This window comes from Benincasa hispida, chromosome 12 (assembly GCF_027475165.1).
Source record: "Benincasa hispida cultivar pf3 chromosome 12, pf3_genome.v1.1, whole genome shotgun sequence".
In the NCBI taxonomy this organism is placed as follows: Eukaryota; Viridiplantae; Streptophyta; class Magnoliopsida; order Cucurbitales; family Cucurbitaceae; genus Benincasa; species Benincasa hispida.
The window spans coordinates 67,146,054-67,161,041 of NC_143489.1; the positions used below are offsets into that span (position 1 = coordinate 67,146,054).

Below are 14,988 nucleotides of genomic sequence, written 5' to 3' on the forward strand. Positions count from 1 at the left end.
TTATCGCATTCCTGTTGATTTTGTCTTTAGCTTTGCGGCGAGAGCGCTGCCAACTTCTAAGTTTGGGGATGGCAGTGATCCTGGGGAATTGCGTTCATTGCGATCATTTTCAAAAAAAAAAAAAATCGGAATAACAACTCCAATGGAAAACGCAATGGGGAAACCCATGTTGATAAGAGTTAAGTTGTGAAAGGCACTTACCCGTAGTTGGATGTACGTACCCATGGAGGCAAGCCAAAACGAAGGTAAGTCATCAAGATCAACGCGTAAGTGCAACTCCTCTGTTTGGCACAAGCCAAATTAAGCAAGACAAGAGTTGAGTTGAATATGAAACGCAACCGAAGTTGGCTGTCCGCATGACTCATGTGGGGGCAAGCCAAAACGAAGAGCGTAACCAGGTTCAATGCCGCATTCCAATAACCAATCGCAAAGCTTTGAATTATTTTGAACGAACGCATTCTTAAAAGCTATACGCAAAATTGCGGGGAATGAGTAAAAAGTTTTTTAGCAAAGGCTTGCCGGATTTAAACTTAGAAAAGATCTTTTTGAAGAAGCAGCCGAAGTGGAGGTGAACATTGCATCCATGGTTAAAGGTATGAGTAAAGTATATTCTGAGAGGCTGATCATCGCAAAGGAAAGCCAGTGGGTGAGTTAAGAATTTCTTGAGTATAAAGCATGCTTGAGAAGAAGCATGATTCTAAGTTTAGGGGTGTGATGACGGGCAGAAATGCACGTCATTATTTAGAATTATGAGGACTGTTAAGTAGAATAAGCGATGAATATGTTAGGAATTCATAAGAAAATGAGTTTGCATCGATCGACATTAAGAATCTCGGCTAACCCACTATTATGCGTTATTATGTGTTCAATTATCTATCTTTGTAGCCAACGGAAGAAGCGGACGCATACGCGGAAGCCGGGCTATCGCAAAGACGACCGCATGTGGGGAATCTCTCCATCGCAGAGGCAAACGAATACGTTCGACGCATGGATGTTGCGGCTATCAACTGCATGTGATCATCGCATAGAAGTTGCGGCCGTTAAGCGAATGCGGTCATCGCAAAAAAGTTGCGACTATAAAATGGAAATTAATGACAGGAATGCGGTCATCGTCATCAAGTGAATGCGGTCATCGCAGGCACTTACCCGTAGTTGGAAATTAATGACAGGAGGTAATTTCATTTTGGTAAGGAAAGAAATTTAATAGTATAAAATGGAATAAGGAAAAGAATAAAATATAGTTTATATTTATTTCCTTTTTAGTTTATTATTATTATTATTTTATCCCCCTCCCCCCCAAATCCCCTTCTCCCTCACGCGCGACCAAAACCCTTCTCTGTTTTTTTTTACTTAGTCGTCGTCCTCGTTAGCCCGACCAGATTGCCAGCTGCCGCCTCTGCTCGAGCGCCGCTCTAGACCACGAATCACCCAGGCACTGCTTCAGACCGCCTTCGCCTGAGCGCCGCTCCAGACATGTCTATACTAGAGCCGCCGCCACCAGCGCTGCTCCTCTTCTTCAATCGACCGAATCTGCGTCGTATTCCTTTTGTCGCTGCCGTCGTTGCTTGTGCCATCATCGGATTTATCAACTTGGGTAAAATTTCTACTGTTTAGGGTTGTTTTCAATTGATTCTTGACTGCCCATTTACTTTTGGCACCAATCGATTGAGGCCTTTATGTGTCAACTTTGGATTCATGTTCTTGAAGGTATTAAGGTGCTGTTAGGTGAAGTCGGAATTGTTTTAGCAGATTTAGTGCGCCTCATATCACACCTTGGGTGAGTTTACCCAGATGTTTTGGCAGTACTTGGAGTATGTGTGATTAGGCTTTGGTTTTAATTTTAAAACTTGGTTGCATTCTTATGTCAGGGTTTTATTTGGAGTTGCTGGTTTCGTTGGCTGTCCGAGATTATCTGCGGATTTTTGATTTAGGTAAAGTTAAATTGAAGATCTTTAATAATTTGTTTAATTGGATTTAGACCCCAAAAATGAGTTTAGAACTTTGGATTTGTTACTTTTGGACCACGGGTGCTAAATTAATATTTGTAATGTATGTTATAGGGTGGATTCAAAGCCTTCTAAGAGTTGTAAGAGGGTTAATTACTTGGATTAAATTGTGACCAAATTTAAGGTAAGTAATCTTACTACTAGAACTGCCCACTGGTCAGGCACTGGATGTATGCTAGCATGATAGATGAATGTTATGGCAGAATGACAACATGATAGACTGATAGTATAGTATAAACGATGTATGTTCTTGTATGAGATCTGAAAGATTTATTCGTGCACGTAGATACTCGAATGCTAGTTTGAAGTAATATTTGATTCCATGAGGTTATATTTGATCTGAGGATGTTGAAATGTATATGTATGTCATAGAACCATGTTGTGATAGTTTTGATGTTAAGACTATGATAGTGTCTTTATTGATTAGCTACTAGAGATTGTGTCTCCTTCGGGATTCACCAAATTGTGTCTCATTCGGGATTCACCAGTTTGTGTCTCCTTCGGGATTCACCAGTTTGTGTCTCCTTCGGGATTCACCAGTTTTTGTCTCCTTCCGGATTCACCAGTTTTTGTTTCCTTCGTGATTCACCAGATTGTGTCTCCTTAGGGATTCACCAGTTTGTGTCTCCTTCGGGATTCATCAGTTTGTGTCTCCTTCAAGATTCACCAGACTTGTGTCTCTTTCAGGATTCACCAATTTGTGTCTCCTTCAAGATTCACCAATTTGTGTCTCCTTTGGGATTCACCAGTTTGTGTTTCCTTCAAGATTCACCAGATATTGTGTTTCCTTTAGATTTCACCAGAGGTAGTAGGCATATTTAGTTATAGTAGGATAGAAATCAGTTTTTCATGTATGGATGTGTCTCTTGAGGACTAGGACAGTTTATATGTTCCACTAGAAGTAGGCATCTAGAGGACATAGATGCCTAACCTGACCCTAGTAGTTGGGTTACTTACTGAGTATTTTATACTCATTCTTTCCCATGTTGTTGTTTCAGGTAAAGGTAGAGATGCACCGGCGATGGACAAGCGAAATTCGTGATTGAGCCACTGGGACTAGTTTTATGCTTCCGCTCATGAGATTTAGATTTCTTTTCTTGTTTTTCTTAACTTTCAGTTTTGATGTTTGAAACTTACTATTAAGAATCGTTTTCAGAATTATTTATTATCATTTATGATTTATGGGTACCCTATTGTTGCTTTTATTATTTGAATTTATTGAAAGTATTTTGAACTTACCTTATTTATTTAGCATTTATTTCACCATAAAAGAGTGTCGTTTTAAGTTCCATGCATGCATGTATTTTAAGTTCCATGCATGCATGTATTTAAGTCCTAGGGGGTCGGGTCATTACACTATGTCCCCAACTATCTATCCAGTCTTACCCCTGAAATGGGAGTCTTATTGAGCCAGTGCTGTTGAGCCAACCCTCAACTATGCAAATCTAAGGGCAATCCTGAATAAACAGGAGTTCATAGTTAGCTCAGGATTAAGATCGAGTTACCTAAGTTATCTAAGTGAAATAGTCAGTCTTAAACAATAAACAACATTATAAAGTAAGAGTGACTTATTTCTTGGTCCTGATCTTATGCAAACTCATTGCATAGGAAGCCCCCACTCCTCATGTTGTAACATGTACAAATTAGGATCACATCGTATGTGGCACTTTACAACTCTTTGTAAAAACTACAGAGTAGGCCGCATCCAATGGTGTTACTAGAATAAGGTATCCAACCTTATTCATGTACCATAGATCATTTTGACTATTTACTCGAACCGATCCACTCTTATGTCTCAACACAAAGTTCAAGTACTCATACAATAGTCATAGGTCTTAGTTTATTGGATATAGATTTTCATACAATTTATGAAATAAATAACAAGTATATTGATTATAGAAGTTGTTTATTATTTTACAAACTACGAGTTTTTAGGACATAAAACCCAATAGTTCGATGTAGTTTCCTTCAACCCTCTACCAAATTCATAATAGAGCCCACACCTCTTGAATTCTCACTTCGAGAATACCAAGGTTGCCGAGTGGTGGTGTCCGAGAGGTTACCTGTTCGTGGAGAAGACTGTTCGTGATCTAAACGACAACGAGAGATTTACCAGACAATTGGCTAGATGATCGTAGCGAAAACGATAGTGTTCTGGTCCAAGTCTTCCTGAGAGTGAGAGTTATTATAAGAAAAGTTCTTCAAAGGTATGTCTCTCGTTCCTTTTGTATTTATTTACCAAAGCATGCCATAATTTGTTAGAAGATGCATAACTAGTTTGTATATTTGTGAATGCTTGTAATTCTTTCACAATAAATTTGGATCGATTGTGCTTTCGTTCATGGGTTCTTTTTTATAAGAGTTCCTTCAAAATGTTACGTATGGTTGGTGGCGACAGAGAGAGCAGTGACGATGGTGGATGACAGATGGCAGACGACGACAGTGGATGGAGGATGGCGGTTGTGAGAGAGAGGCAGAAAGGAAGAAGGTCGTGGGGGCGCTTTTGGGGACCACTAAGTCGTGTATCCCGTACATGATTTAGGGTAGTCGTGGACCCTGTCCAAGATTACCAGGTCAACGCTACATGCTTGTACATGTAGTAGTCTGCATGTGCTAGGTGTGGTAGATTCACGTGCTATGAGGGAAGTCATGGACCTGGTCCATGATTTAGGGGTAATCGTGTACCGGGTCCATGATTATACACCTCATTTTTATTAATAGTTTTAGCTCAACCCTATTTTTTATAATAATTAATAAGATAATATTGTTTTTTAAAAAAATCTGCAAAACATTTAATTTTTTCAATTAAACTTATAAATTGTTATAAGTTGATTGATTTAAAACTTATATTTTGATTATATTTGAAAAAATCGTCAATGTATAAATTCTTATAGGTGTGTAGATTTCTAGAAATGTCAATTTAATAAGATTGACGACTATGATTTGAATGGATAATTTTCAAATAAATCTTAATTAAAAGTATAAATTGGTTCGGTTACGTAAGTTTAGAGATTTAATTGATAAAATTAAAAGTCTCATACAATGTTTATCTAAATAAAACATAATGGAGGGTCTACATTGATACACTTATGAAAGTTCAGGGTTTAAATTGATAAACTTATAAAAGTTTAGGGTTTAAATTAATATAGCCTCAAAAAAGTGTTTAAATTAAGACAAATGTTACTTTAGGGTTTAAATTGATACAACCTGCAATATTCAAGGGGTATAAATTATTTTTTCCATTATTTCAATTAAAGTTCTAAATTGTTAGGAGTGAATCAAGTTGGACCCTTTATTAAGATTACTTTTGAAAGTTGTTTATGAATTCAATTTTTACACATAGGTGGACTCTTCAAATGCCAAATTTAATAAAATGAACAATGATAGCACCATAAAAGTACTATCGTCCCTAGCTTAATTCAGGCTCGTCCGTAGGATGTTTTGTTTTATTTTGTTATTTTGTAGATATTGAGCAACTAGAGGTATAACGGACAATTGGAGCTAAAACAAGACTTAAGCAAACAAGTGTGGATTTCCATAGCATCAATCAAGGAAAAATTGTTCAAAATTACCAAAGTGCCCTTGGGAGAGTGTTGCAACCTCCATTCCAGCGTAGAGCTATGCTGGAAAGCAGTAGTGTGGTGTCATGGGAGCATAATGTCGCTCCCATTACGCTGCCCTTTATGCTGAAAGGTAGAAGCATTAGGATCGCCCGTAGCGTAACGACCCTCACATTATGTTGTTGCCTTACGCTGAAGACTTGAGAGCATCTATTTTCAGAGCGTTGCAATGCTTCATCAAGCTTACACTATGTATTGCTGTCCACTCTTGAGAAACACGATTTTAAATAAAATTCCCCCTGCCTTTATGACATCCTCTCCAAATTTCTTCTTCTCTACTCAACTAAGACTTCTCTAGATTGTTATTTTATTGATTCTAGCATGTATCAAGAACTAATGTACTATTGTCTAGCTCGGGATTTAGAATTTATACCTTCATTTATTATCTCGTGAGATTATGAAGATTCGTTGTCTTGAAATTTTAATTGCTTATTGAATTTTGTCCTTACTCTTATTTAATTGATTGAATGTATTTGAGATAATCAAACAAATTAGTCAAACGTGTTTAATTAACAGTTGAAGATTAACCTAATCCGTAATTGTTAGGTTCTTAAATCGCCAAGTGAAGAAAGTTAAGTTAGAGTGACATTTTGATTTCTTTTCCAATCGAATAGCATTATTCTATCTAGCTTAGGACAAATTCGTATCGAATACTTAATTTGGTTGTTCCTAATTATTTTGTTCGTCTTAGCAATTGCCCTAGACCTTAATACTAATTATTTTGCATGTTTAAGAGGTTTTTTCCTAGGCATAAGAGTTATTTTGATCAATTTGAATTCCTTCTAACTTTTCTAGAAGTGATTGGTTAAGTTAAAAATCGATTAATTGCAAGGCCCTTTCTGATTAATCAATGATTGAGTAGCAAATTAGGAATAAATTCAATTTACCCCAAGTTAGACTTTGTTTCATTGAGAGTTTCAGTTTACTCAACATCAAATTTGTATTCAATCGTTGCTTTTTTTTTTTTTTTTAATCATATTTCCCGCAATTGAAGCCAACTCATCAAACCCACTCTGGTTACTGACAACAAGTAATTTAGTAGGAAAATTGATCGACCCTATGAGGATTTATCTGTTACTACTTTAATACTACGAAATTAGAATAGGAAACGAAACAATTATTTAATCGAATCAAAAGTCTCGACAACTTTTTGGTTCGTCAAACAATTAGAATTGATGTATATACCATTTTCAAATGAAATCTTAATTGAGAGTCTGTAGTTTAATTTAAGACTCTAATTGATAAAATGAATGTAATAGAGGGTGTAAATTGATATACTTACAAAAATTCTGAGTTTAAATCGATATAATTATTAGTTCATGGCTTAAATTGATACAATCTCTAAAGTGTAGGAGTGTAAATTGATACTTTTTCCAAAGTTTATACATGTTTTTACTAGCATCGGTTAAAAATAAAAGTTAAACATAGAAATATTGCTAAAGGAGTAAAATTTTAAAGTGAAAAGGTTTTCAAAGGGGACATAATAGGGTAAAAAAAGTTGAGGGTGAATCAGAAGTTAATGAATTAGGTAGGTATAGTTAGGGATTAAGTGTTACTTTAGATCCCTTTTGAAAAATAAATACGGTAGTGTGGAAACTATTTGCAAAAATAAGATTGATTTTTATCTTATGCATTTCAGTTTTTAGAAAAGACTAAGCTGGCTCAATTATGAAAGGAAATTGATTTTTTTTTAAGTACTTTTTTCTTTCAAATTTTTAACCTAGGGGTTCAGAGTTTTTATTTTAAATTATTTTTTATTATTTTTATTTTTTTAATATTATGATTAGGAAAACAATTTAGGAAAATATTGTTGTTCTGAAACTATTTAGAGATTTTGGGTTGTTTTGGGGTTATCGAGGGTTTGTCGAGGGTTTAACTCTCGACCTGTCGAAAATTAAACAAACCCTCGACCTAAAGAAAATTAAAGAAGAGAACAAAATTTAAAGAAGAGGTCGAGGGTTCAACTTTCGACCTCCCTTAAAGATGCCCAAACCCGTGGGTCGAGTTTTGACCTTCAATCTTATAACCCCTTCCTCCTTTCCTCTCATTTCTCACTGCCTTCATTCTCTCATTTTGCCTTCTTCATTTCAACGTTTTTTCATTTCTTCGGTTCTTTATTTCCTCAAATCATTTTGTCTTCTTCTTCGAACCTAATTAAAACTCTTACAAATTTGCTTCTGCCTTCTTTATTTCTTCATTGGAAAATCTTCTTCTTCTCCCACATTCGTCCATTAAATTGTGAGGTTTGTACATTTACTAAACAAAATTTTATTTTTTTAAATAACTATAAATTTTGTTCCTATTCTCATACTATTATATATTTTTTTTTATAGTTTTTGTTGCTATTTGGGAAATAAAGAACAAAAAAGGTAACGTTAATAAAAAAAATCCTATATTCTCATATTATTTTTTATAGTTTTTGTTGCTGGATAACAGAGAAGAAAAGAGAGATCATTGTCACTTTGGGGGAAAAAAGTAAAACCACTATTAAATTTGTGAGTTTACTATTTATTTATTACTAGTTTTTTTTTTAATATATATATTTAGTAGATCTATCATGTTAATATTTTAATAGTTGTTGAATTCAATAATATTTACATATTGATGTTAGTAGTTCTTTCTCTATTAGTGTTAATCTTAGTAGTTGTTATTAGTGTTAATCTTATTTATATTATGTTATACCAACATGTTAATCTTATTTATATTTTGTTTATTTGTTTTTTGTATTTAAGTATAGTTTATTGTTATGTTTAAAAAGAGATGTTTATGCTTTAATATTTTTAGTTTAATACAAAATTATTATGATTTTTTGAAATATATTTCTTATGATATTTGATTTTTTTAGTATTAACTTTGAAAATGTAGCTTAAAATAGTTTTAAATTTGAAAAAATAGTTTTAAAAAGTCTACCTCATTGTAATGTTTAACAACTTTAATATTTTTAGTTTAATACAAAATTATTTTGATTTTTTGTATAAATTTCTTATGATATTTAAAAAGTTTAATTTGTTGTTATGTTTAAAAATAGTTATAAAAAATTTAATTTATTGTAATGTTTAAAAAAGTTTACCTTATTGTGATTTTTATTGTGATTTTAAAAATATATTTCTCATATTTCTTATATATTTTTTTTTATTGTGGTTTGTTTTTGTTTAAGTTTGATAATTAGTAGAACAATTAGTAATGTATTATTTGTCTTTTTTTTTTTTTTTTAGAAAATGGTGGACAAATGTTTGGGATTTATGCTGTTTACAAATGGTAATATGATTGATGGTATTGATGGAGTTGAATTGACCAACCACCAAGTGGGGGTTTTAGCATAAATGTGAACAGTGGAATTGTATTTGAACAATTCATTGAAATGGTTGGGATGTCACTTAGTATAGATATGAGAACAAATCAAATAATATATAGACATCCTAACCTAGAACCATCAGGATCAATAAGATTTATGTCATTCCCTATTTTGAATGCACAAGCTATGAACTTGATGTTCTCAATCGCAATGTCACTATCGAATTTAGTGCATTTATATGTATATGTAAATAGGATAGGGTTGGATATAAACTTTAATGCACCATTTAGTTAGTTTAAGATCCAACTGAATATATTAATCCTGATCCGGAGTCAGTTGCATCGCCATGTGATAATGAATATATAGCAGCTAACAACCAGTATAGAGATTTCATAACTGAAATGGATGATGAATTTGAAGAGTTTGATTTCGATGGTCGTGAACATGAGTTACCTTCAGATACATTCAACGATTTGGATATGAATGTACTGGATAGCATTCAAGAACATGACCCAATTGTAGCCCCTGTGGATGTTGACAATACTCAGTTATATAAAGGGATGATTTATCAAGACAAAGAAATGCTACAACACGCAGTCAAATATTTTGCTATTAAATGTCACGCACCATATGAGGTTGTGGAATCGACACCGACGATTTGAACAATTCGGTGTAAGAAGTGGGAGGAAGGTTGTAAGTGGAGACTTCGTGCAATAAAGAAAAAATCGCATGGCTTGTTCGAGATCACTAAGTATGATGAGTATTCAGAACTGAGTCAAAGTCATGTGCAATTGGATTCATCAATGATTGCAGTAGAGTTCTGTGATGCCGTAAGAGAAAAATCATCTATCAGCATGGCACAACTGCAGTCTGACATCAAATCAAAGTTTGGATATCATGTTCCTTACCATAGGGTATGGGAGGGCAAAAGAAAAGCGATGGCTAAAGTGTTCGGTGATTGGGATGAGTCTTACAAATTGTTACCCAGGTGGTTGTATATGGTTAAGCAGACCAATCCCAGAACACATGTAGAGTGGAGAGTGAAGAAACGCTTACTGAAGACCATGTTATCCTAACTTCTATATTTTGGGCATTTGGTCCTTGTATAGAAGCTTTTAATAAATGTCGGCCGATAATTCAGATAGATGGTACACATTTGTATGGCAAATATCGAAGAAAATTGCTGATTGCTACATCAGTTGACTCGAACGGGCATCTTCTTTCACTTGCATTTTCCGTTGCAGATGAATAATCCGCAGACTCATGTGGATGGTTCCTGAAACAATTGAGAGAAATTGTAACACACGAATGGGTGTGTTTAATTTCAGATCGACATGCTGACATAATTGCAACAGTGAACAATCCAAAAAATGGTTGGACGAGACCAAAATGTCACCATCGTTTCTACTTACGACATATCATCAGCAACTTTACTAAAAAGTACAAATTTAATACATTAAAAAATTATGTTTATCGTGCGGGTGTCAGTTTCAAATTCGGAAGTTCAATAAAGCAATTGAATATATCAAAGGAATAAATCGGAGCTGTCTGAGTTTTTTTTTTTTTTTTTACAACATTGATAGAGAGAAATGGACTCAAGCACATGATGGAGGATTACATATGGGAGGATGATGACAAATCTATCAGAGTGCATAAATGGCGTCCTCAAAGGAGCTCTAATGTTTCCTATAAATGCTCTTGCTTAAATAACATTCTTCAAATGCATGAATTATTTCGAAAAAATAAGATAAGAAATAAGGGTTGGATTGGAGCGTCAAGATAAATACACCCAGTAATATATATATATATCTGTGTGTGTGTGTGTGTGTGTATGTGTGTATGTGTTATTAACAATTTTTTTCAAGCATATTTTATAATACTAAGTGGAGTAAAAATTTAGGTATGCACACGAAAAAATAAAATAAATGGGTTGCAAGATCTAGTAAACATGAAGTACAATCATATGATCGGTATGAAGGTGTTTCATGTGAAAATTGGACGTCATAATCTCAATGCTAAAGGAGAAAATGTTCAAATATTGAGGCTAATCAGGTCCAAACGGTAATGTAACAAGTGACAAGCGTTCGATATTCCATGCTTGCATTTTATGGCAGTTTGCTCACATTTTAACATGAACTACGAAGACTTTATTGAGGACTACTATAAATTGTCAACGTATGCTGAATGTTACTATCCTCAATTTCAACCTGTACCGCATGAAGATTACTAGATCACGCACCCTAATATACTTGTCTTACCTCCTGATCCATCATTATTGAGAAAACCTAGTAGACCAAAAAGTTCACGTTATTATAACGAGATGGATTGGACAGAACCAATCACTCGACAACGATATAGATTTTGTAATCAATTAGACCATAATCGAAGGAAGTGTCATTCGTTACTAAGATGGGCTCCAGATAGTTAGGGATTGAGAAATAAATATTTTTTTTATTATATATTCAATTTTTTTTATTATAATTTATTGTTTATTCAATTTTTTTATTGTAATTTATAAAGTTGTACATTATTCTTTTAATTGAGAAATAAATACTTTTTTATCATTTATATTTAATTAAGTGTAGATACTTTTATTGTATATTCAATTTTTTTATTATAATTTATAAAGTTGCATTATTTAATTGAGAAATAAATAATTTTTTTTTATCATGTATATTTAATTTAGTTAATTAAGTTGTACATTATTCTTCTAATTGAGAAATAAATATTTTATTTAATTGAGAAATAAATATTTTTTTTTTCTTTTAGATCATGGCTTTAAACTGAGGACCTATTGATCCTGATGTTTTGTACGACCAGTCCATTCATCGATCATCTGTGGCATGACGAGGTTGTACTATTGGAGAAATCCCCCCCCCCCCCCCCCCCCCCCCCCTTATTTATATATATTTTTTTTTTTTTTTTTTTTAGAGAAATATCTTGCAGGTGTTGAGAGGCTGTTGTCCAGCACTATCCCACTCCACCCTCGAATACTCCTGCTACTCCGTACATCTGGATTCTATGGGGTTGCCAGATTGGCATTCATTCAGTTGGATCACAGCCTTGGTCGAGAGATGAAGGCCTGAGACGCATACATTTCAAATATCGGTTGGAGAGTGCACTATCACTCTACAAGACATAGAAGTATTGTTGGGGTTTCTTGTTGACAGTGAGCCGGTCACCGGAGTGATGTACGATGACTGGTCACAAGTTTGTCAACTGTACCTCAGTGTGACCCCACCTACCGAAAAAATTAAATGATCAAGGTTAAGTTTGATATGGTTATGGATACAATTCCGTCAGCTCGCAGATGATTCAGATGAGAAAACCGTCATAAGATATGTACGAGCATATATACTACAACTGATGGGTGGAAGTCATTTTGTTTACTTGATGTTCCTGCCACTATTAGCTAACCTCTATGATGCGGGGTGGTATTAGTGGGGTGGAGCATGTTTGGCATGGTTGTATAGACAACTATGTAAAGCAACAAGATATGAGGTTCGTGAGATAGCTAGGTCTCACATACTTTTGCAACTATGGGTTTGGGAGCAATTTCCAACAATGACTCCACAGTTACAACATGTCAATGACGCTCAGTTAGCTGGACGAGCTTACGATTCTCTGTATGTTATTTTAATTCAATTTAATTTTTATATCATTGATCTAATTAATTTAGAATCTGAATTATCAATTTAAAAATTTAGGTGGAGAGACAAATTTTGTGTGACTAGGACAACCACACATGTAGTCAGCTAGTACAAATACATGTTTGATCTGTTTCAACCTGAACAGGTACATTAACACTGAACCAAATTGATTATTTTATATACATTTTTATTGTATTTGTCTTTAATGTTCTCCAATATAATATTTTGTGTTTCAGGTTATTTGGGAGTCGTACAAAATTATTTTGCATACTTTGCCCAATTTAATGGTCAAAACATATGGTGGATGATGTGTCCTCTCATATGTTTTTACATTGGTGGGTGACATCTTTCTGATAGGATGATGAGACAATTCGGTTTCCAGCAGGATATCCCATCGCCTTGTAATACTGAACCCCTACTGCATGATATCGACTTAAGGATGGTAGATTGGAAAGAAAAAGTTGCACATTTGGTAGTGCGATGGCACTATCGTGCAAGGTTTATTGCAGTGGGGGTTTCTATTCAACCGTTTGACAGGGATGTCACTCAAGACTACATTCATTGATATAATAATATCACAAGGCGCTGCATCATTCGTCCGGGAGCAGCTGTATGTCATCTGGTAAATGAATGAATATCTTCTAATTATTTTTAATTTAAATTTATTTTAAATATTATCTAATTGTTTTATAATTCACAGAGATCGAACAACAGTAGACTCCGTGATGTTGCAAATGATCCAAACCAGGTTCTTGCTATATGTAGTGACAACCAAAGCTATATGGAAGAGATACATTATACGTACGATATACCTATTGTTCCTCCACCAGCTCCTAGACGTAGAGGATCTGTTCGGGAAAAGGATGAGTTTGATGAGGTTGCCCATAATGTGGAAGAGTTGCCCCATGTGATGCAAACGCATAGTCAAACTGATTATGTTAGTCCAATGATGATGATGCCAACATTTGGTTCAGGACATTATGACTCAGAGATTGGTCCTTCATCTTCATACGTGCATGGACATGGTCGGGGTCGTGGAGAGCATAATGAATATTTATATTATGAAGCGCCTGAGGTACCAGAGCAACATCAAGAAGAACCAGAGCAACCTCAAGTTCGAAGTTGACGACGACAACTAGCTCGAAATCGACGACGTCCACCTTGTGGGACACATTGGTTTTTGTAATTATTTTTATATAAATGAGATATTTTAATTTACACTTTTTTATTTCTATGAAATATTATTTTCTTTTAATTTGTTATTTTTAGAGTTAAGTTAAATAAAATAATAAAATAATAAAATATTGAATATACCAAATAATAACGAATAATAAGACAATAAAATAATAAAATGTCGAGTTAATGGAAAATTAAAAAAAAAATACATAAAGGTCGAATCTTCAAAATTCGACCTAGGTTAATCGAATTTCAAAGACTCGACACATTAAAAAAAAAAACCATAATTTTATAAATAGTTTGAAAACAACATTTTTATAAATAGTTTTTAAAACAACAATATTATTTCAATTTTCCCTTTTTTTGTTCATTATTATATATTTTTTTAATGTTTAGTTCATCTTCTTTTAGATCATTTTATTAATTCTGACACATATATATTTTTTAATCTTTTATAAATATTTTGTTTTACATAATTTTTTTTAAAAAATCTTTTATACCTTACTATTTGTAAAAATAAGAAAGAAGAGACTATTCTTTTATACTTTTTTTTTTCCTTCAGTACTGAAAGTTTTTATATATATATATACATACTATATTAAAAGGAGCAATAAGGGAAGAATTTTTTCCTTCCCTATTTGTCCTTACAATTTTTTAAAATTCCTATTTTATCCCTATTTTATGTCTTTGTTAAAATCTTATAGCAAACATCTCATCAATCGAAATCTTTCATCAAAAACACCCCTCTACAAAGAGATTTCACTCTTTCTACAAAAATCGCTCTAGCCTACTTATGTATTTATTTAACTCTTCACAAAATTTTGTTTTGGTCGGATGTTATTTTTAAGAAACCATTTCAAAATTAAGATTGAAGTCCAAAACAACAATTTTAGATTCTTTTTTCCTCTCTTTTACGTTTGTTTAGTTTTTTTTTTTTTTTTTTTTTTTTTGAGAAATGGTAGTGGACAATGGCAATGGATCCACGACATTGTTTTACAAAATGTTGGAGTAAGGAATTGGTTGATTTGTTCATGTTCTTAGATCCTCGTTCTTCTGTTTTTAGTTTAACAAATTTTTTGTAAAAGGTATATAGTTGGATAAGATTTTTTAGAATCTAAGGCATTCCAGCAAAAAAGTACCTATAATTTGTTAATATTCATATTTAGGGTTTTTTCCTTAAATTTTTTACAGGCAAAAAAGGTTTCAAAGGAAATATCTAAGTCAATAGATGTTAATGAGTA

General features: G+C 33.5%; 1 pseudogene; it reads left to right on the plus strand.

Annotated features, from left to right (window-relative positions):
- Positions 1-12,287: 12,287 nt before the first annotated feature.
- Positions 12,288-13,757, plus strand: LOC150032152 (serine/threonine-protein phosphatase 7 long form homolog; annotated as a pseudogene).
- Positions 13,758-14,988: the final 1,231 nt, after the last annotated feature.